The sequence below is a fragment of the Triticum dicoccoides genome, chromosome 3A (assembly GCF_002162155.2).
Source record: "Triticum dicoccoides isolate Atlit2015 ecotype Zavitan chromosome 3A, WEW_v2.0, whole genome shotgun sequence".
Classification (NCBI taxonomy): Eukaryota; Viridiplantae; Streptophyta; class Magnoliopsida; order Poales; family Poaceae; genus Triticum; species Triticum dicoccoides.
Window position 1 is genome coordinate 3,687,350 of NC_041384.1, and position 22,031 is coordinate 3,709,380.

A 22,031-nucleotide genomic window follows, 5' to 3' on the forward strand; every position below is an offset into this window, starting at 1 on the left:
AATGAAAACTTCCTTAGGCAACATTGTTTGCCATTCCAATATGCACCCTTGTGCACAATATGAGATCATTTGAACAAACTATGCCATGAATGTGGCCATAAGATTGATCATTTGGCTTGAAAGCCATTGATCTCCACACGTGATAGCTCGTTTCCGAGAACACTTTTTTAAAATAATTGCCGTATTACAAGTTTGTTATTTTTCCTAGGAACTTGGCCACATATGATGACACAATGCGAAGGTTTCCCAATTTTTTGATTTTTTTTGAATTTTTTATGCCCGTTTCAAAATGCGGTCAAAACGGCAGGAATGACCGTTCCTAGCTAGTGGTTGAATCTTTGAATTTTTTGGTGTTTCTCTGATTAAATAGATACTTATGTACTTAGAAATGATTTTTGGAAAAAAATAAATAGCAAACTATGACGCAGCTGCAGTTCAAATTTGACCCGCTTCTAGCTGAATCGGCAGAAAATTGTCTTTTTGACCAGAGGTGGATGAAGGCTTGTGACACCCAACTATTTGGTCAATTGTGCATTAAATATGGCCTAGTATTTTATAAAATTCATTTGGTCCAAAGTTGCAACAATTATTTGGTAGGTCCTTCACAAAAAAACTCATTTTGGGCACTCTGAAAATGGAAAATGATTTTTTCGTCCAAAATAAATGAAAACTTCCTTATGAAACATTGTTTGCCATTCCAATATGCACCCTTGTGCACAATATGAGATCATTTGAACAAACTATGCCATGAATGTGGCCATAAGATTGATCATTTGTCTTGAAAGCCATTGATCTCCACACGTGATAGCTCGTTTCTAAGAACACTTTTTTAAAATAATTATCGTATTACAAGTTTGTTATTTTTCCTGGGAACTTGGCCACATATAATGACACAATGCGATGGTTTCCCAATTTTTTGATTTTTTTGAATTTTTTATGCCCGTTTCAAAATGCGGTCAAAACGGCGGGAATGACCGTTCCTAGCTAGAGGTTGAATCTTGGAATTTTTTGGGTGTTTCTCTGATTAAATAGATACTTATGTACCTATAAATGATTTTTGGAAAAAATAAAGAGCAAACTATAAGGCAGCTACAGTTCAAATTTAACCCGCTTCCAACTGAATCGGCGAAAATTTGTCTTTTTCACGAGAGGAGGATCAAAACTTTTTACACCCAACCATTTGGTCAATTGTGCATTAAATATGTCCTAGTATTTTATAAAATTGATTTGGTACAATTTTGCAACAATTATTTGGTAGGTCCTTCACAAAACAACCCCCTTTTGGACACTCAAAAGATGGAAAATAGTTTTTTCGTCCAAAGAAAATGAAAACTTCCTTATGAAATATTGTTTTCCATTCCAATATGCACCCTTGTGCACAATATGAGATCATTTGAACAAACTATGCCATGAATGTGGCCATAAGATTGATCATTTGTCTTGAAAGCCATTGATCTCCACATGTGATAGCTCGTTTCCGAGAACACTTTTTTAAAATAATTATCGTATTACAAGTTTGTTATTTTTCCTGGGAACTTGGCCACATATAATGACACAATGCGAAAGTTTCCCAATTTTTTGATTTTTTTTGAATTTTTTATGCCCGTTTCAAAATGCGGTCAAAACGGCGGGAATGACCATTCCTAGCTAGAGGTTGAATCTTGGAATTTTTTTGTATTTATATAATTAAATAGATACTTATGTACCTAGAAATGATTTTTGGAAAAAATAAAGAGCAAACTATAAGGCAGCTACAGTTCAAATTTGACATGTTTCCAATTAAATCGATGGAAACCATTCTTCCCAGTGAACTCGACGATTCCTTCCCTGCGCGTTCTGCTCGACGACGATATGACTGATAATCAGAAGCGAGAGGCTCTGCTCTCGAAACTTGACCTCCTCGATTCGATCGATGGGAGAAAAAAAGGTTACGAGCGGCAGAGCACGCACAAGTCTATCAACGTCAACTCAGCCGCGCTTTGGACCGATCCTACGAATAAGAGGCCAACATGGGTTCAGCATTTCGTTTAGTGAATGCGGAGATAAAAGCAGCAGCTATTGATGTGCAATTGGACCGCTCGCATCGCTCCTTGACACGAAGGCTAGCATGCTTCCATCAGTGCCTCAAAACATTTGCTATTCTTATCTCTAGAAGGGCGCTTCTATTGTTGTAGTGTTTATAGCGAAAGAGGACAAAAGTCCAGCCGGACACCGTATAACTCCGAGACAGAGGAGAGTGGAATTTCGTGTGTAGGGGTGAAATCCGTAGATCTACGAAGGAACGCCAAAAGCGTAGGCAGCTCTCTGGGTCCCTACCGACGCTGGGGTGCGAAAGCATGGGGAGCGAACAGGATTAGATACCCTGGTAGTCCATGCCGTAAACGATGAGTGTTCGCCCTCATTTGTCTTTTTCACCAGAGCTGGATAAAAACTTTTGAAACCTAACCATTTGGTCACAAATATATTATAGGTCCTTCACAAAAAAACTCATTTTGGGCACTCGATAAATGGAAAATCGATTTTTCATGAAAAGGAAATAAAAACTCCCTTTGTCAATATTGTTTTCCAATCCAAGATGTAAACTTGTGCAAAATATGATATTATTTGAACAAATATTTGATAGGACTTTCACAAAAAAACTCATTTTGAGCATTGAAAAATGAAATGAAATATTTTATCTTGAATCGATCACGACCAATTTATATGGTCAAAGGTCATCAAATGGTTTGCTGCGTTCTGATTGGACCATGAGCATATCACGCGGATCACGCATCAACCACCGTCGGATGCTTCCGGATCCAACGGCCCAAACCCACCCGAGCAGAAACCCTAGGTCTGTCCTCATGGACATTTTCCACCCCCCCCCCGCCTCCTTTCTTTCTCTCCTTGCGCTGCCAATTCCCCTCGCTCACTTCTCCTTCCTCGCTCTTGCGGCATCCCATCGATCCACGGCCAGATCCACCGCCCACCCCGACCCACTACGATCCATCCCCCCTCGTCTCCGCCACCCAGTTGCGCCGCGGCCGCCGTCTGCGGCCCCTCCTCGTCCTCCGCGTAGCCGCTGTTTGCGGCCCCTCATCCCCTCCTCTCTGTCCCGCTCGACTCACTTGCCGTCGCTCCCTCCCACGCTCGATCCCGGCGAGGACGTAGCAGTCTATCCCGACGAGGACGGCGGCGGCGAGGTCGGCGCCGTCATCGAGCGGCACGCGGCGCTGGCGGCGGGGTCTAGCCAGCGACACCGAGTTCTGCTGCGGCGCGACGCCGACGCGGTCCGTCACGACCGCCTGCACTTTCCGCACGCCCAACGACGGCTGCACGGTCACCGTGCCCAGGTCCACGCTCTGTTCCCACTGCTTTTTTTCTCACTCTTGGCCGCTGCCGCCGCGTAGAATTTGATGCTTCCATGGTCGTTCCCTCGATTTGATCAGGAGTGCCCTGCTCGAACGGCGGCCGGTGGTGCGGAGGTCGCTTGGAGCCGGAGCCAGCACCGGCGCCATGCCTTCCCAGAGCTCGAGTGGATGCACTTATTGCTGCTTGATCTGTAAGTGTGCTACAATGAAACTGCTGGTGCTCGGGTGCCATGATGAATGATCCTTGGGTGTGTGTTATCTAGTAGGAATACAATGTGAAGTCACGGATTAGCAGTAGAAATTGCTTTATTTTCATATTTCCATCAGTGTTGTTCTTGTGGACAGAACATTCAGAACTAGACCCTTCCCATGGATATGCATAAGTTTTAGTGTATACTAAAAGCTACTACTCTTGTGATAGATATTCATTTCAGGCTGATGCACATCGTTGAGTCAATGTTTCATACTTAAAGTTCACAGTGGATTCCTGCTTATGACTGTGTCATTAAGGCCTTACATAGTGAAAGTTCACATGACTAACTCATATGCATGATACTTTTTTTACAGAAAGGCAATGGTCTGTAGTGAACTGAAGATAGGAAAAATGATATGTAAATGCACTTTGATCTGCTCAGTAGGAGCAAGATGGAGTCGCTGGAGCAGAGCAGTGGAGTCTGCATTTTGTTCTTCTGTCAAACAGACATCCAGATGTTGTATCGATTCTTAGTTCAGAGATAGGAATGTATAAATGGTTGCCGATCTCTCCATGCATGGAACAGTAGCTTTTTATGTAGGATCCTTTCCGTATAGATGAGTCACAACATTGATTTCTTGATCCATTTGGAAACTAAAAGAAAGTACAGAGAGGACGAACTTGTTGGTAGAACTTCATCATATTCAGCAGACGGAGTCCACGGGTGTAGCATTTTGTCTAGTACACCCAACACCACCTGAGGATCCAATTCACTGTTAGAAAGTTAGAAATTGATATTACAGGTTCCTTATAGTGCAAACCAAAGCTGCTACTCCAGCAACCATCAAATGAAACCATGTTTTCTAAAATTAAAGGGTCTGATTGATATTGGTCCTTCTTTTGACAGATATAATATGTATACTGACTTGTTATTTTCTTCTCTAGCAAGCACTACGGCGTCAACTTTGTGGTGGCCGACGCGACGGCCATCGAGCATGACTTCTTCGCCAAGAACAACCTCAGCATGGACATCACGCCGTAGTACATCATGATGGAGCTTGGCTAGATGTACACATATTTTTTTTACAACCTCTGCGTGCATATTTTTTTTACAATGCACCAAAGTTTCTTGTTTCTGTTGTGAAAGTAATGTAAATGGTGTTACATAGTTCTCAATAAAAATGCAAATAACTTGTGAATTTGTCTTCATGTTGTATAAGTCTCGACAAAGTTAATTTGCATAATCCTCGACCTCCTCCTGCAATCTCTCTTTCTCCCCTTCTTCTCTGAATTTCCCGGTGTTGTATAAGTCTGTAAGATTTGGATTTTAAGAGTACTTGCTCCCTGTACTAGTTACTTCTACTATTTATTTTTAGCTGTTTAGTACTACTCTGTAGATCTGTGATACTAGTCTAGTCGCTTGTATAATTTTGTTTAATAGTGTAACCTGAAACATTGAGTAGTACCCTGTTCGCATATGTGTGATTATGTGTGTTCTATAGTCTCTAGCTCCAGTACATGTGAACTATATGTTGTGGTGTAAATCATTTTCATTCTATCTTATAAACGTGTTTCTTCAATAGCTATTTTTGTTCAAGTCTTGTTGTCATTTATGTTAGCATTTAGTTTGTCTCAAGTAAAAAAAATACTAAAAATACAGTGAAGATAATCTGAACCTCCCTATGTAAAATTTAGTTTGTCTGTAATACTACTAGGAGATGGGTGAGGGACTGAAAGGATGATATGCTTCCATGAATTTATTTGTAAGAAGTTTTTCTTGGCTGTGTACAAATCAGCACAAATATGTGAGCCTCGGTTCTGAAAACTAAAGAATTCATATATTGGTAGATAGACTATGATTTAGGATATGCTAAACAGAAAGCTTTATAAGATGGAACTATCAATTCATCATGACTTCACTTTGTCCTTTAATTTAATTTAATTTAATATGGTTAGAACTACCATGGTTTTTTAAGTAAACAGTATGCTGGATGTTTGGCCTTGCATTCGTCCTTCCATGAATTCATGCTTGTACATTGCTAGTTATTGATTTTTTTGCAAGTCTTCTTCTTCCTCGATCTTGTGCAGCAGCAACAATTCAAGGTCATTGTCATGGAGCAGCAGCCATATATTTTTCTTCTTATTCCTCCCTGAGATGACATGAGATGAGGTTTGTTTTCCTCAACGTCAAGGTGCAGCAGCTCGATTTGATTTGATGTGATTGGATTCAGTTTCCTCATGCCTCTCTGTTTGCATTGCAGGCTCTGTTGGTCGGTCTTCAATTCTTCATGCTGCTGCTGCTACTGCTACATGAGGACCCTCTTCAATTCTGCATCCGTTGCGGCCGCCGCAGCTTCCACCTCTACCCGGCCGCATTCGCAAGTGTAAGCTCCCCCTCCCTCCGTCCTAGATCTCTATGTCTGTTGCTGTCATGCGCCATGTTCTTGATGTTGCGCGACCTCATGTGGATGCCACGAACGGCGCTGCTCCTGTGTGCAGATTTGATTCGCCGCATTAGTATGCGGTTGTTGTCTCGTCGTGGTTGTTCAAACTGAGATGTACCCAGTTGATTCGTCATCTCGGGTCATAAATTTTTCTGCATTCCCTGTTGCTGTAGCTTGTTGGATGCATAGTTTGATCTCCCAATGGGAATTATTAGTGAATGGTGATGTATGTGGTCACGAGAATGGTGATGTAGTAGCTGGTATGCTTGATGCGTGTAAGTCCATCTCTTTACTGTTTTTCTAGAACCATAAATCCTGATGCGCATGATGATCATGGTCTGGTTTGTTAGATCTATTCTGCTGGTGCTTAAAATTTGACATGCCTGGATTCTAAAACAAATTTTACAGCATTCTATGTTGTAGCCAAACACTTGCTCTGTATTTTATATTAAAACCATGGTATTGTGTACCTGCTAACTACGAGTATATTACTGCAGTTCTTAATACTTTGGTTTTTTTGATACTTTGCTGTTCGATTTACTTTTATTTTGTCCCTAAACATTTTGTTCTACAATGTGCAGATGCTGGCATTTCATTTAGGACAAAGAAGTTGGATGAAGCATAGTTTTACCTCATTGAGCTAGTTCTGGGAGTAACGAACTCCTTGTAGCAGAACTTGTACGTGTGCTAGTTCTGGGAGCTGATCTTATTTGTGTGTTATATGATGTAGCAGAACTTGTAGGGCTCCTGTGATAGACTTGGGCTGTATGTGTGTTATCTAATTGTAAACTTGATGCTGATCACATTTTTATGTATGTTATATGATGTAGGAGATTGCTTCCTGCTGTTATTTGAAATATTGTGTCTGTTTTCTGTATTTGCATATTGAAATATGAAAGAACATGACCTTGACAGTAGGGTCCCACAAACTAGAACGTCACATTTGGGACCCACTTACCAGAATTTGACAATTGGCATACATGAAAAAAGAGAAACAAAGGCTACGGCCCAAAGATAAAAAGGCTATAATGTTGGGCTAGGCCCATGAAATCGACCAAAAATTGACACGAAAAAATATATAGAAAGGCTGAATTAATGGGCTAGGCCCATGTAGAAAATCGAATTGGACCGGGCTGGATCTTGTGCCACGTCAGATTGCCACGCTGGATGCCTACGTGGCCTGGGGAGGTTGCTAGTGACCAAAACGCCACAGTAGACGTATTTTGGTCATAAACGTTTGCGACCATTCCAGAAGAAAGGTCGCTATAGTCAGTTTACGACGCCCAGCTGTTGACGCTCAAAATTGGCACAGTCATAAAATTAGCATAGGTTATATCAAGAACAATTCAAACTTATGATTGGAAGTCACCTTGGAATGTCTCTCTTCGAGAAGATCAAGATGGATATCAAGATAGTCTAAAACGGAGCTCGGACTCAAAAGTTATGACAAGTTCAGAGATGCTCATGTTGACACCAGAGTAAAGAAAGGCATAAAACTCAATCAAGATGGCCTCTGGTGGAATCTGTTTCAACATTAAAGTTGTGCGTCTCGTCGAAACGATTGACTTTGATATAAAAATCGTCTTAATCTGAGTTCGTATGCAACCTGTGAAGGCAAAACAAGGTCAGAAACAAAAGCTGCAGAGTCATTTCGGACCGACCGAGTTGATTTGATCGGTGAGACCGAGTTTGTCCGAAAATTTAACAGAGAGTTGGCAATGTTGACTCGGTAGGACCGAAGCAAACTAATCGGTAAGACCGAGATTGATCCAGAAAGTTACAGAAAGTTGACCACGTTCACTCGGTGGGACCGAAGCAAACCAATCGGTGAGACCGAGATTGATCCGAAAATTGCCAAAGATTCCTATCCGAGTTAGGTTAGGGTTTTTGATGTTTTGGACAGAATTTTTAGTCCTTTTCTTGTACGGGAAGTCCAGCCGCCTTTTATATATGTTGGGGGTGACGGCCGATTGAAACAACACACAATCGAACAAATCTATCTACATCTTTTACCTTTACTTTTCCTTCTCCCTTGTTCTTCTTCTTCCTCGTTCTTCGTTCGTTCTTCTTCATTGTAGGGCGGCGAACCTCGAGGCCCTAGGGGCGATCAGGTCGACCTAGGGCAGCCCATAGCCGCTACGCGCCCTGACGGGGTCCCTCCCGGGCGTCTGGGGTTTCGAGTCCTCAAAAGCGCCCGCCGGATTGTCTTGAGTACCGCGCTTCCGGCAGGTCTCCTTCGACGTGAGCTGTGGTGCATCACCCCCGGCGTCGAGGGTACACGGTGACGTGTTCGTGTGCGAACACACTTTTTGGCGACACCGCTGGGATCGAAGCTTTGAACGGTCTCCAGCCCGTTCTTGCTACGAAGAGATCGTCATCAAGTTGCTGCAATCTACAAAGGTAATATGAATACCCAATTCCCCTTTGTAGATGCAAATAATCCATATGTTGTTGCTGAATCACCTAATGAGCATAATGTATCGGCTAGCCCTAGTTTTATCAATCATGCATCTAATTATGCGCAAGGGCCGATGCAAAGCAATCTTCATGCTTCAAATTCTTATGATTTTAGCAACGTACAACATATGTATCCAAACTCTCATGCATCGGCAACCCCACAATTCCATATGCCAATGAACAACATGATGGGTTTGGTTAATCAATTTGAAACACCTCATGTTAAAATTTCCAATAGCATACAAGAAAGTGTTTCGCCTTTTTATTCATCGGCACCTAATTTGGAATATGTGAATACAACCTTGCCGATGGATGGGAGAATTGGCCATGCTACTGCTAGCTATTCGGCCAGTTACTCTCAACCGTCCTATGCTACACCTCATGTTAGTAATTTTTCAGCACCATACACAACTGTAGATGCTCAAAATTCGGCTTCACACCTTTCAGGTCATAGCCGAATAAATGTAAATTTTACAGGAGCGGTTGTGCCAAATATTGTAGAAGATGAGGTAGTGGTGGCTGCATTGAAGAGTTTAGCCCAGAATAAGAGGATTAGTGCTATTTGCCTTGAACAACATGAAAAAGGGCTATTTCCTGATTATGCCGCAATAAAAGCTAGAGTTTTGCAAGAAGATGAATCTTTGCCAATTAATAAGATTGGCGAGCAAAAATATGGTTTTACAACAATGCATATGCCTTCACCTAGTACTACATCATATTATACAGCCCCTACACAATTGCAAAGTTTCGGCAACACCCATGTGCCATTGCCGAAAGAATCTAAAAGCATTGGGGAGCAATCGTATCCGAAGTGGGCTGAAATTGAGAAAAAGATTAAAGCCAATTTTGCCGCTCGCCGCCAGAAACAAAAAGAAACAGAATTGGCTCAAGTGAAAGAAGCATTGACAATTGGTAGAAGCAATGTAAAGAAAGATGATTCAGAACATGAAAGTGCTCCGATTAAAAGAGCCGAATCAAGAAGTATATATTCTGAATCCATCGAATGCAAAGAGGCAAGCATTATTGAGAAAGGGCATGGCAAGCCTAGCAAAGCGACCATACTTGATTTTTCCAAAGTTAATGGAACCTACTTCCTGCCCTATGAGTTTCGTGCCAGAGAAATTGATGAACTTCAAGGACAAGAACAAGTAGCCGAACAAAGTTTGGCCGACAAATTTTTTCAATGTAATGATGCACGGAATCAAGAAAAAGATGATGAAGAGGCGTTGGGGAGACATCCAAAGGCGGAGCAAGATATTGTTCAAGTCACACCACCATCATGCTCTCCGAACATATTTGAAGAGGTATATTTAGCAAGTAATTTACCTATTTTCAGATTTGGTCAGGACTTTATTGTTGATGCATCTATTTGAAAAATCCTCATAAGTAATTTTGAAAGACCAATGAAGAAGGGTAATTTACTTGCTAGCAATAAAGTTGTTATTGAGCATATCGGTCAACCCATTACGCCGTTTATAAAGACCGGTAGTGACTTATTATTACAGCCAAAGCTTTCCCCGTTGCTTTATCTAAAGTTCATATCTATTTGGGTAGCTTTGCTTATTTCATACTTGGCTTGCACTTGGTCTCAATTGAGACATGTGTGTTCTAACTATTTCCATTTTAGAAATTTAAAGCCAAGATTAAATTCTGTTGAGAAAATCGATGCTAGTATAATATCTTACCCAAAGACATCGGAGATAGAGTGCAAAACACAATGCATAGCCGAATGGTGTGATGCAAAATGTGAACCATTCGTTTGCTTAATTCCAAAGCCGTTCTCACAGCAAGATCGGCTAGAAAACAAGAAGTATACCTTCAATTCAAGCATGTGTGATCAAATATTTGATTTGTTGCTGAAAAATAATTACATTAACATTCTTGATCACCATGTTAAGCCATCAATCCAAGGACGAATGTATTGTAAGTTGCATGATTCGTCCAAGCATAATTTTGAGGATTGCAACATGTTTCGTCAAATAGTTAAATCGGCCATTGAAAAAGGACGATTGAAGTTTGTTCAAACACCAAGAGATGACCAGTCTATTCCGATTGGTCCCGATGGCAAAAAGTTTTTGCATCGGCTGCTTCAAGCCGATCCATTTAAAGAGAAGGTAAAAACTGCAGGTGATGGGATCAAGCTTTCAAGTAAAGAAATTGTTGAAGAGCATAATGAACATAATCTTGAGGATGAGAATTCCATCAAAGCTACAATGGAGACGCCAAGGACTGGGGGGCAGCAAGCAAATCCAACGATCGATGAAAGCAAACCAAAAGAAAACAAAGGCCGAAATAAGCGCAAGTGTAAAAGATCAAAAATCACCTTCGCTGAACTATTGGAGAAATATCAAAAGAAGAGTGAAGAGAAGAATGCTTATCGGCCCAATCAGGCAAAGAAACCAAGATCACCCCCAAGGCGCAAATATGAGGATCGGTATTGGCAAAGTGAGAATTTTAATGCAACATATTCATATCCTTATTTTGGGCCACCGATGTTAATGCCGTGGATGCCTCCCTATGCTCATATAGATCCATATCCATCATGGGACAGGTATGATACAAGGGCACATTCTCCATCTTATTTTAGATCATCTCACCAATATTATGCAGCTCCGAGAAGATCAATATCTGAACAATCATATGTTAAAGACCGTTTCAATCATAAGGAATCGGTCCAGAGCTCAAGGATGAAGAAAGAGGTGGTCAAGCAAGTCTACCGCGTGAAAAGAGATGGTCGCAAGTGTGCTACTGCAGATTTGATCTCAAATAATAAAGAGCCAATTAAAGTGTTGACATTGGCTACAAAAGGCAATGAGACGAAGCAACCAATTATTGAGAGTCAAAGTGCCAAATGTGAAGAAAAAAAGTTGAGAGTGCACAAGGTCAAGAAGGAATTGGCATTGGTCAAAACAGAATCACAGCCGAGATGCCCACTCGGCTTATCGTATTGGCAAAAGAGGGAATTACACAAATTAGTGCACAAGAACTTAAAGAAAGGAACATGGCATGGGTTCCCAAAGGAAGTGCTCAAAATAAGAATTATGTGCAAGCCTCCATTACAAGAAGTGCGGCAAAAGTGAAGGAAAAGAGTAAAAACTATGAAGGACCAAGCCAAAGGTTTCAACATCTTTGGTCTACACATTATCCATATTCTTCAACTATACCGTTAACGCCTATGCCATGGAATTCGTCATCGGGTATGATTGGTAACCCTCGATGGGATTATTTTAATCCATGGATGCAATATAATTTCTTACGTCATGAGAGGGTATTACCAAGTCACTATACATTTGATTAGCTACAAGTTTGTTGCTGACCCAAAGGGCCGAAATACTTGATTTGTCATTTCATTTGTTTATTTCGGCTATATGTGCTTTGAATGAAGTTTACATGGTAATGGCTGATATTTATCTATCATCCCAAGAGTATGTCAATGCATGGCGAGTGTAGTATTCTAACATCGTCCTTAGTTTGATTGGAGAGCGAGACAAGGTATACATTTATTGAGAAACTATGTCGATGCTTATATTATGCTTGCACAAAATTGAGACATTATTTAGTACGGAGTGCTTGTATAGTAGCTTGTCAAACCAATGTCATTAAATACATGTTGCATAGGTCAATTCTTAGTGGTAGAATTGGCAAGTGGGCTTATGCTTTGATTGAATATGATTTGGCTTATGAATCTCTAAAATCCATGAAAGGCCAAATCATTGCTAAATTTATTGTTGAACATCGGGTTGATGACAAGTATGACATTGATATAAACCTTGTCTCATTAGTACCGTGGAGATTATATTTTGATGGTTCAGTTTATAGCAATGGCCAAGGTGTTGGTATTGTTTACATATCTCCTCATGGTGCTGTTTTTGAAGCATCATGCCGCTTGGAATATTTTTGCACAAACAATCAAGCTGAATATGAAGCATTGTTATTCGGCCTGGAAATGTTACTTGATATAGGTGTTACATACATCGAGGCTTATGGTGATTCGTTACTAGTGGTGCAGCAAATATCCAAAGTCTTTCAGTGTTTGGACGAATCACTTAATGCCTAGATATAATCTCTACTTTGGATTGTTTTAGCGTTGCACATATATCTAGACATGACAACTGGAAAGCAAATGAGTTGGCACAGCAAGCATCTGGATACCATGTTGATCATGGCATGTTTCATATTTCTCAAAGTCCGATGCCTTGTCTTACCAGTATAGAAGAGGCCGAACCAGAACCCACTGATTCGGTCATTAAAAAAAATCTAGTGCAGGTGACAATTCCGACTGGAGGAAACCCATTGTTGCTTACTTACGTGATCCTAGTAGAAGGGTGGACAGGGCTGTTCGGTGGATGGATTTCAAGTATACAATGAGAGATGATGATCTCTATCGCCGAACGGTTGATGATGTTCTTCTAAAGTGCTTGGATGAGGACCAAGCGAGAGTTGCTATGGGGGAGGTCCATGAAGGTATTTGTGGCACTCATCAATCGGCTCCCAAGATGAAATAGTTGCTACGACGTGCTGGATTTTATTGGCCGACTATGATTAATGATTGCTTCAGATATTACAAAGGGTGTGAAGCTTGTCAAAAATTTGTTGATATTTAGTTGGCTCCTGCTGCTATGTTACATCCCATTATCAAGCCGTGGCCTTTCAGAGGATGGGGTTTAGACTTTATTGGACAAATTCATCCGTCTTCCTCAAAGGGGCATCGGTTCGTATTGGTGGCAACCGATTATTTCACTAAGTGGTCTGAAGCAGTACCTCTCAAGAACATGACACATACGGAGGTGATTAAATTCATAACCGAGCACATTATTCATAGATTCGGCATTCCTCAAACATTGACTACAGATCAAGGCTCCTCTTTCATGTCACATCAAGTTAGAGAATTTGCCGAATCTTATAACATAAAATTTCTCAATTCCTCTCCATATTATGCCCAAGCCAATGGACAAGCTGAGTCTAGCAATAAAATTTTAATCAAGCTCATCAAGAAGAAGATTGAGGATAATCCAAGGAGATGGCATGAGTTGTTGTCTGAAGCTTTGTGGGCACATAGGATCTCAAGACATGGTGCTACGAAGGTGACTCCATATGAGCTAGTATACGGTCAAGAGGCTGTTTTACCGGTGGAAGTGAATTTGAATGCTTTGAGAATAGCCAAACAAAATGATTTATCGGCAGTAGACTTTTATAACTTGATGATGGACAATATTGATGAGGTTGCCGATAAACGTTTGGCTGCTTTGAAGGCCATAGTGAGGGACAAGTTCAGGGTAGCAAGGGCTTACAATAAGAAGGTTAAGTTGAACAATTTTCAAGTTGGCGATCTCGTCTGGAAAGTAATTCTCCCGATTGGTTCAAGAGATAGAAAATTCGGGAAGTGGTCTCCAAGTTGGGAAGGTCCTTTTAGAATTGCAAGAATAGTTCCCGGAAACTCTTATTTGGTGGAATCCTTACAAGGGGCACTGTTACCATGAGCTCTCAATGGCAAGTACTTGAAGAAATACCACCCAAGTGTGTGGCAAGAAGCCTAAGTGGGCAGTGGCCGATATATGACTGTTGCCCTTAGCACAAACATGGCCGATACCTTATTATCGTCCCGAGGAAAATGGCCGATGGAGTGTTGACATCGTCCTTAGAACCAACATGGTACAAGTTATTTTTCGGCACGCTAGCTATGCCGAAAAACAGGGGGGCATGTGTTGACGCTCAAAATTGGCACAATCATAAAAATAGCATAGGTTAGATCAATAACAATTCAAACTTATGATTGGAAGTCACCTTGGAATGTCTCTCTTCGAGAAGATCAAGATGGATATCAAGATAGTCTAAAACGGAGCTCGGACTCAAAAGTTATGACAAGTTCAGAGATGCTCATGTTGACACCAGAGTAAAGAAAGGCATAAAACTCAATCAATATGGCCTCTGGTGGAATCTGTTTCAACATGAAAGTTGTGCGTCTCGTCGAAACGATTGATTTTGATATAAAAATCGTCTTAATCCGAGTTCGTATGCAACCTGTGAAGGCAAAACAAGGTTAGAAACAAAAGCTGCAGAGTCATTTCGGACCGACCGAGTTGATTTGATCGGTGAGACCGAGTTTGTCCGAAAATTTAACAGAGAGTTCGCAATGTTGACTCGGTAGGACCGAAGCAAACTAATCGGTAAGACCGAGATTGATCCAGAAAGTTACAGAAAGTTGACCATGTTCACTCGGTGGGACCGAAGCAAACCAATCGGTGAGACCGAGATTGATCCGGAAATTGCCAAAGATTCCTATCCGAGTTAGGTTAGGGTTTTTGATGTTTTGGACGGAATTTTTAGTCCTTTTCTTGTACGGGAAGTCCAGCCGCCTCTTATATATGTTGTGGGTGACGGCCTATTGAAACAACACACAATCGAACAAATCTATCTACATATTTTACCTTTACTTTTCCTTCTCCCTTGTTCTTCTTCTTCCTCGTTCTTCGTTCGTTCTTCTTCATTGTAGGGCGGCGAACCTCGAGGCCCTAGGGGCGATCAGGTCGACCTAGGGCAGCCCATAGCCGCTACGCGCCCTGACAGGGTCCCTCCCGGGCGTGTGGGGTTTCGGGTCCTCAAAAGCGCCCGCCGGATTGTCTTGCGTACCGCGCTTCCGGCAGGTCTCCTTCGACGTGAGCTGCGGTGCATCACCCCCGGCGTCGAGGGTACACGGTGACGTGTTCGTGTGCGAACACCAGCTTTTGACCTTATGTTTTTTGTCACAAAAAGGTCATAAATGGAAATTTGTGACCTTTCAGTGACCAATAGTGGTGGTCATAAGTTGACATATTTCTTGTAGTGTGAATAGGATCCCCGTTTCGACCGTAGCGCTCCAACACAAGTCTGTTTCGTCCGTTTTGCGGTACGCCACACCCCTCCCGATCAACAAAACCCCCGTTTCGACCGTAGGACGTCCGTTTCCTCTGTTTTGTGGTACGCCACACCCCTCCCGATCAACAGGACCCCCGTTTCGACCATAGGAGGTCCGTTTCCTCCGTTTTGCGGCACGCCAGACCCCTCCCGATGAACAGGATCCCGTTTCGGACGTGGCCGGTCGAACACAAGGCCGTTTCCTCCATTCTGCAGTACGCCAGGCCTCGTTTCCATGGCCTGTTCCGTCCAAGCCCCCCCGATGAATGCGACGCATTCCGTTGCCTCCCCATGAACACGACGCATTCCATTGCCTCCCCATGAACACGAGATGACGCTGTTTCTCCGTTCCGACCCAGCCATGTACACGAGCCCTCGCCGTACGTATGCGCGAGTAGGCGGTCGAGACCCCGCCCGTATGTACACATACGTGGCCGTATTTTCTTTCTTGCACCCTGCCCGCCTCTACTACGACATGTGCGCGCCTCTACATCGACCAGTATATATGTACGTACACGTTTATGACCAGAATGACAACGCTACGCACGCTTCGACCAGGTGGGTCCCGACTGTCATGCACTTCCTTGCATGAGAAGATGTAGCTGGTGGGTCCCAGCAGTCAGGGGGCGGAATACGGTGGCCCGTCCGGTGGGTCCCTGCTGTCAGGTGGAGGAATAATTATTTTGCACGTAATAAGGAGGCACTTCCTTGCTGCGGCCGTGGACCCAGCTGTCAGCCTCTCCACATACAGTCCACGTTTGATGGAAGTCTTTTATAAACTAATTTTGTGTTTGGAGCATTTTTTTATAGTTACTGCCCAGTTTTATAATTACATCCCATTTATTATTTTTTAAAGCCCATTTTCCTGTTAAGCCTAATGCATCCCTCCTAGGAAAGATTTGCAGCCCAGCGGGGCGGAGAATAAGAAGTTGACCTTGCCTGGGTATTCCTCAAAAAGACGAATAGCTGGGCTAGACATTTTCATCTTGAAAAAATTAGTATCTAGGCTGGATATCTAGCCTGGGCTAGACGGGCCACAGCCCGCCCAGTTAATACCCTGCTCTCCTCTGAACAACAACAAAATCATCGCCAAGAAAAGCTCTGCAGTGCTCACGCCTCAAAAACACAAATACTGCTCGAGCTGCTTGGTCCCAGCTATCGGCTGCACCTTGTGCAATTCTCTCATTTATATTGACTCCATAGGTTGACAATGGTGTGGGACCGTGATGTCAAGAAACCAGGAGAAAGCAAAAAAAATATAGTTGTACATAATAAGGAGGCACTTGCATACGTACGGCTATGGCCCTAGTGGGTCCCTAGTGTCATCCAGTCAAAATAAAGTCATCTCCTGAATCCTCATGTTCGTTGACGATGGTAACAATGCTCGGCGCCACGACGAACGCAACAACTCGAAGGACAACGGAGAGGGCCTCGCGGGCCCTACGGATGGTCTGATACAGCACCCGCTACTCATTCAGGAAGCCAGGATCATCAGACACCTATGATCACCTTCGAGAAACTGAGACGGCATGAAACGGTAAGGCCACGCTTGGGAGCTCTGGTTTATTTCAAACTTGTATTAACATACAAGTGTAATTTACTCGTCATCGAAAACAACACGTAAAATACAGGCGTAATGAAACCGAGGGCCCAAGGTATGTAAGTAAAACCAGCGGGTTACGCGTGTAATTTGAGAGACCAGTGTATATTTTACGAGCACTGCTATATGGACGACATTACTAGACAATACATGCACGACGTGTGTATCATGCCATCCAAGGGCAAGGCTGAAACAGCAGCTAACGGCTGGATTAGCAATTATCCGAGTGTCGTTCAGCGTTTTTATCATGTGTCAAGTACTTCCGATATTTTACTAGGCGAAATCGACCAACCAAGCGCCTTCGCCCGAGACCATCTGCTTTAATTTACAAGCGTCAGTTTTACAAGCGGTTTTGGTTGGAAAACGACGATCCAATCACGGCCTAATATCATGAGTTGGTCGGAAGATCATATGGTTTCACGTCTAACCTACCCGACTTGTCGTATAGGCTATGAATGAAACATCACACGATGAACTTCTTAAGCACGGAAACAACAGAAGAGGACGATCTTCTTAACAAGCAAATCACCGACATTAGATCGACATGCAAAACAATACGAAGCATTATTCTCAGGAGGCACGGTGAACAGATCGTGATGTCGCATGCCACAACATTCCAAGCTCAACTTTGCAATCAAACACAAGGCCTGACATTACATAGACAATATTCATAACAAACTCTTAACACAGGAATATCTCAGCAGAGTAACTATTTACTTCTAAACTGAACACAGGAATAGGAAAAAACACTCGACGCTGCTCACAACAAGGGCGTCCCACTCAAAAATATCAAATGCATGTATTCTGGCTAACATCAATGAGCAAATTTTGACAAGGTTTTCCAATTCCAATATATTAAACTAACGTCTTCTTGCTAACATCAATGATTAAACTTTGACAAGCTTTTCCCATTCAAAATATGTAATGCCTATGATCGTGGAGTCCTGTCGCTTCTTGCTAACATCGATGATTAAACTTTGACAAGCTTTTCCCATTCAAAATATGTAATGCCTATGATCGTGGAGGCACTCCACGTGTTGTTAAATTGCCAATGGTCTCTGCAGACTAGTCATGTCACCGGTGTTTAATAATACACTGTAAAGCTTCTCAGTCATTTCTTCTGTAATGTAGAGCAAAGTGGAATGACCAACTGGACCTAGTTGTCGGTGTCAAAACTGGCGGATCTCGGGTAGGGGGTCCCGAACTGTGCGTCTAGGCGGATGGTAATAGGAGACAAGGGACACGATGTTTTTACCCAGTTTGGGCCCTCTCGATGGAGGTAAAACCCTACTCCTGCTTGATTAATATTGATGATATCGGTAGTACAAGAGTAGATCTACCACGAGATCAGAGAGGCTAAACCCAAGAAGCTAGCCTATGGTATGTGTGTTGTTATTGTGTCCTACGGACTAACCCTCCGGTTTATATAGACACCGGAGGGGGCTAGGGTTACACAGAGTGGGTTACAAGGAAGGAGATCTACATATCCGTATTGCCAAGCTTGCCTTCCACGCCAAGGATAGTCCCATCCGGACATGGGACGAAGTCTTCAATCTTGTATCTTCATAGTCCCACAGTCCGGCCAAAGGTTATAGTCCGGATGTCCGGATACCCATTTATCCAGGACTCCCTCAGTAGCCCCTGAACCAGGCTTCAACGACGATGAGTCCGCTGCGCAGATTGTCTTCGGCATTGCAAGGTGGGTTCCTCCTCAGAATACTTCATAGAAGATGTTGAACACGAGGATCGTGTCCGGCTCTGCAAAACAAGTTCCACATACCACCGTAGAGAGAGTAATATTTTCACAAATCTAATCTGCTGACGTACTCTGTAGCATGACATCACACCACAACCAAGCCTTAATTTTTTACTGCCCCACCTCAGCGCGTTTTGCGAGGCGGTTTCCTTAGCACGTCTTTTCGAAGCAGAGATCGTGTCCCCTTATCATGGGGTTCTCATCAATACGGGCGTGGGTAACTCGATCGTGCCCGTTGGGATGTCTCCTCGATCTAAGGTAAGTCCAAAACGATCACATGGAGGGCTCTCGTCATCCACCTCTTTATAAAGAGACCAAGGCCCTACTTTTTCTCTCGATCTCAATCGAATCCGCCTCCTACCTCGAGTTCCAACACCCGAAGCTTCATATTCAGGCGCTTCGGACCTTCAATCATGTCTGGATCCAACCTCCAAGGTCGATGGATGCCGTCCTCCGTCATGGAGGAAGACATAATAAAGCTAAGGGAGGCCTGGTACTTGACCGGCGAAATCCCGCATAGGCTACCGGCTCAAGGGCAGGTTATCCCCACTCCCAAGCCTGGTGAGAGCGTCGTGTTTGTTTCTCACTTCCTCTGAGGGCTAGGCTTAACATGCAAAAGGACTGGACTTCCACGACTTAGCTCCAGAGTCTATCCTCCACATCTCATCGTTCAAAGTCGTGTGCGAAGCTTTCCTCCGTATTACCCCTCACTTCGGATTATGGCTCAAGACCTTCAAGGTGGAGCCGAAGACGGTCGAGGGATGGCAAGCAGAGTGCGGAGGCGCCATAATAAGCAAGAATGCTAACGCCCCATGGCCCAAGGGCTCTTTCCCAGACGAGTCCAGCTTTTGGCAACAAGAGTGGTTTTATATCACAGCTCCCAGGGGTACCAAGTGGGTGGCCCTGCCTATTTTTCGCTCGGGTCCCCCGCCACAACTAATGTCATGGGTCAGCAAGGGACTAGACCGGGGGCCGGCAAAGGACGTTCCCATATTGCAGAGCCGCATCCGAGACCTCTTGGAGATAGATGTCAGTCTGGTCGTGGTGATGCAGGTTGTGCTAATTCGCCGAGTTCTGCCCTGCAAACGTCGCCCCCTCCACCTGTGGGAATTCAATCCGGAGGGACCGCGAGCTCTTCAACATTTCCTTGGCATGACGCCCGTGGAGATGTACAAATTGTTCTTCCGACCACAAGTAATGTGTCCGGATTCCACTTAGGATGCAGGTCTGAGCTGCAATCGTCCTGATACCTAATAAGTAGCCCTGTGCCCGGACACGCTATCTGTTCCTTTATCGCAACATCGCCTTTAAAAGAGCTGCTTTTGAACCAGGAGTGGATAGAGAAGGCGAAGTTAATCAGGTGTCCGGACCCCTTCTAGAGAGCTCACCAGATGTCGTGTTAACCAGGATGCTGGAGGTCGCGCCGTTAGAAGAAAATGAAGGGGGGAACAAGGAAGCTACTGCCTCCATAGAGGAGGTGGTCCCGAAGGGAGGAATCGAAAATTCCTCTCCTCAGGGGAAGAAGAGGACCGCCTTTGAAGACCCGGAGACAAGGATCTCGAAGCGGGGGAAGAAGTCTTCGCCAGGGGGTCCTGAGCCGGGGGATACCCCGGCCGTACTATGCCCTCAAGGGGATCAGCCCTCCACCGACCCGTAAGTAAAAGGGTGTTTAATTATGAGAGAAATCCTTGCTTCACTTCTGAGGAAAATAACCGAAAATTTACCTTGTAGTTCGGATCTTAGCCCTTCTCAGCAGAGCTCGTCTTCGGGGTATCTTCTGCCAGAGATGATGGAGAGCGGAACGCCTCCCCCTACCATACCGCCCCATGAGGCGGGCGACCCTGAGGTGTTGTAGTGGAGGGTTTCTCCTGATCCGGAAAGGCCGGAAGGTAGTCATATGGCCACCCAAAGCCCTCCGTGTCCGGCTTCTGGAAGAAGCAATCGAGTGACTCCAGCACCGCCCGGTGCACGGTCGGAGGTACTGAAGGATCTTTTGACAGTACCGCATATTTTAAGATGCGCCCTGTATAAATAGTAGCCCCTAATACTCTAGGTGCTGTCGAAGATGACGGCACGTAGAGGATCATAGTCCCAGGTATAATTTTGCCGCCTTCATATGTAGGTGGCAAAGTGTCCGGCGGCCAGCCAGACTGATAAATTTGCCGAGCTAAAGCGGCAACTTGACGTGGCAGATGCCGACATCGCGCTTGTTAACAAGCGGCTTGACGAGGCACAAGGTATGTAATTTCTCCGGAGACACCTGGTAAGAGGAGCTTGATGCCAGTTTCTTATAACGTGTGTGCTTAACGCAGATGGGGCTGCCGCCATGGAGAACCTTCGGGCAGAGCTTGCCCGAGTGAAAGAAGAAGCTAGGAAAAGCGATGCGGCTGCCCTAAAGGCGGTTGAGGAGCTAAAAGCTGAACAGGCTGCTCACTGCCGGAGCAAGGAGGATATGGCCGATATGGCTATGAAGTTGAAGAACGTTGCTGACCGCTGCAAGCTTCTTGAAAAGGAAGACCGGGCGGAGTGGACGGACCTGGAGAAGGCCAAGACAGCAGCCAAGGATGCTCGTTCTGCGATGAGAGCAATGAAGAAGGAGCTGCGTCAAGCCGGAGATATCGCGGCTGGGTAGCCCTTTATGCTGCGGACAAAGTTCGGAGATCCTTAATATGCTCCGTTGGACTGGATGTGGAGTTCGGCGGACGCATATCTGGATTTAGCGGCGAGTGCTGCTGATGCGACCGAACACTTCCGAGATCAAATGGATCGTGAAGTGGAAAAGCTATTCTGGTCACAATTCTCCAGAGCGTCCGCTTCCATTGACTGATCGGTTGGCCGAATGGGCCGAGTTGAATAGGTTATCCGGACTTTCCATGAGGTATGTCGTGGATTATCTATGGCCGGAAAGGCCAAAGCCGAACAGTTATTTTAGGTTGGTGCAGCAGTTCCTTGGTGCGGTGCCATATATCAATGCGATGAAGAGGTCGACATGCGTGGAGGGTGTGCAGATGGCCCTTGCCCGTGTCAAGACATACTGGGCGGAGATGGAGGCTACCGCCGTTGCAGCCCAAGATTCAGACGAAAGCCGAGTACCTGCCGAGCACTACTTTCAAGAAGTCCTGGAAGGCGCTCGTTCAATAGAGACGCAGTGCTCGAAGGATATTATGTTCGAATAACATGTATTCTTATTGAAAACAATATTTTGACCATTGATCATTATTCTATTTATTCTGACCTCCGTACTTCGATCGAGATATTGGACATAGAATGCCACTCTTTAAAAAGGATGCCCGGGCATTGAGAAGGAAGGACGCTTTCAGAGGCGAAAGTGAAATGT

At 44.1% G+C, this 22,031-nt stretch overlaps 2 long non-coding RNA genes across 2 annotated transcripts; both read left to right on the forward strand.

Moving 5' to 3' along the window:
• The first annotated feature begins 2,899 nt into the window (after positions 1 to 2,899).
• LOC119270876 lies at positions 2,900 to 4,742 on the forward strand. Its single transcript, XR_005134338.1, has 2 exons — positions 2,900 to 3,541; positions 4,489 to 4,742. It is a non-coding gene; the product is annotated as an uncharacterized LOC119270876 (long non-coding RNA).
• A 272-nt stretch (positions 4,743 to 5,014) lies between these two features.
• LOC119270877 lies at positions 5,015 to 6,684 on the forward strand. The gene is made up of 3 exons (XR_005134339.1): positions 5,015 to 5,713; positions 5,805 to 5,927; positions 6,569 to 6,684. It is a non-coding gene; the product is annotated as an uncharacterized LOC119270877 (long non-coding RNA).
• The last annotated feature ends 15,347 nt before the right edge of the window (positions 6,685 to 22,031 follow it).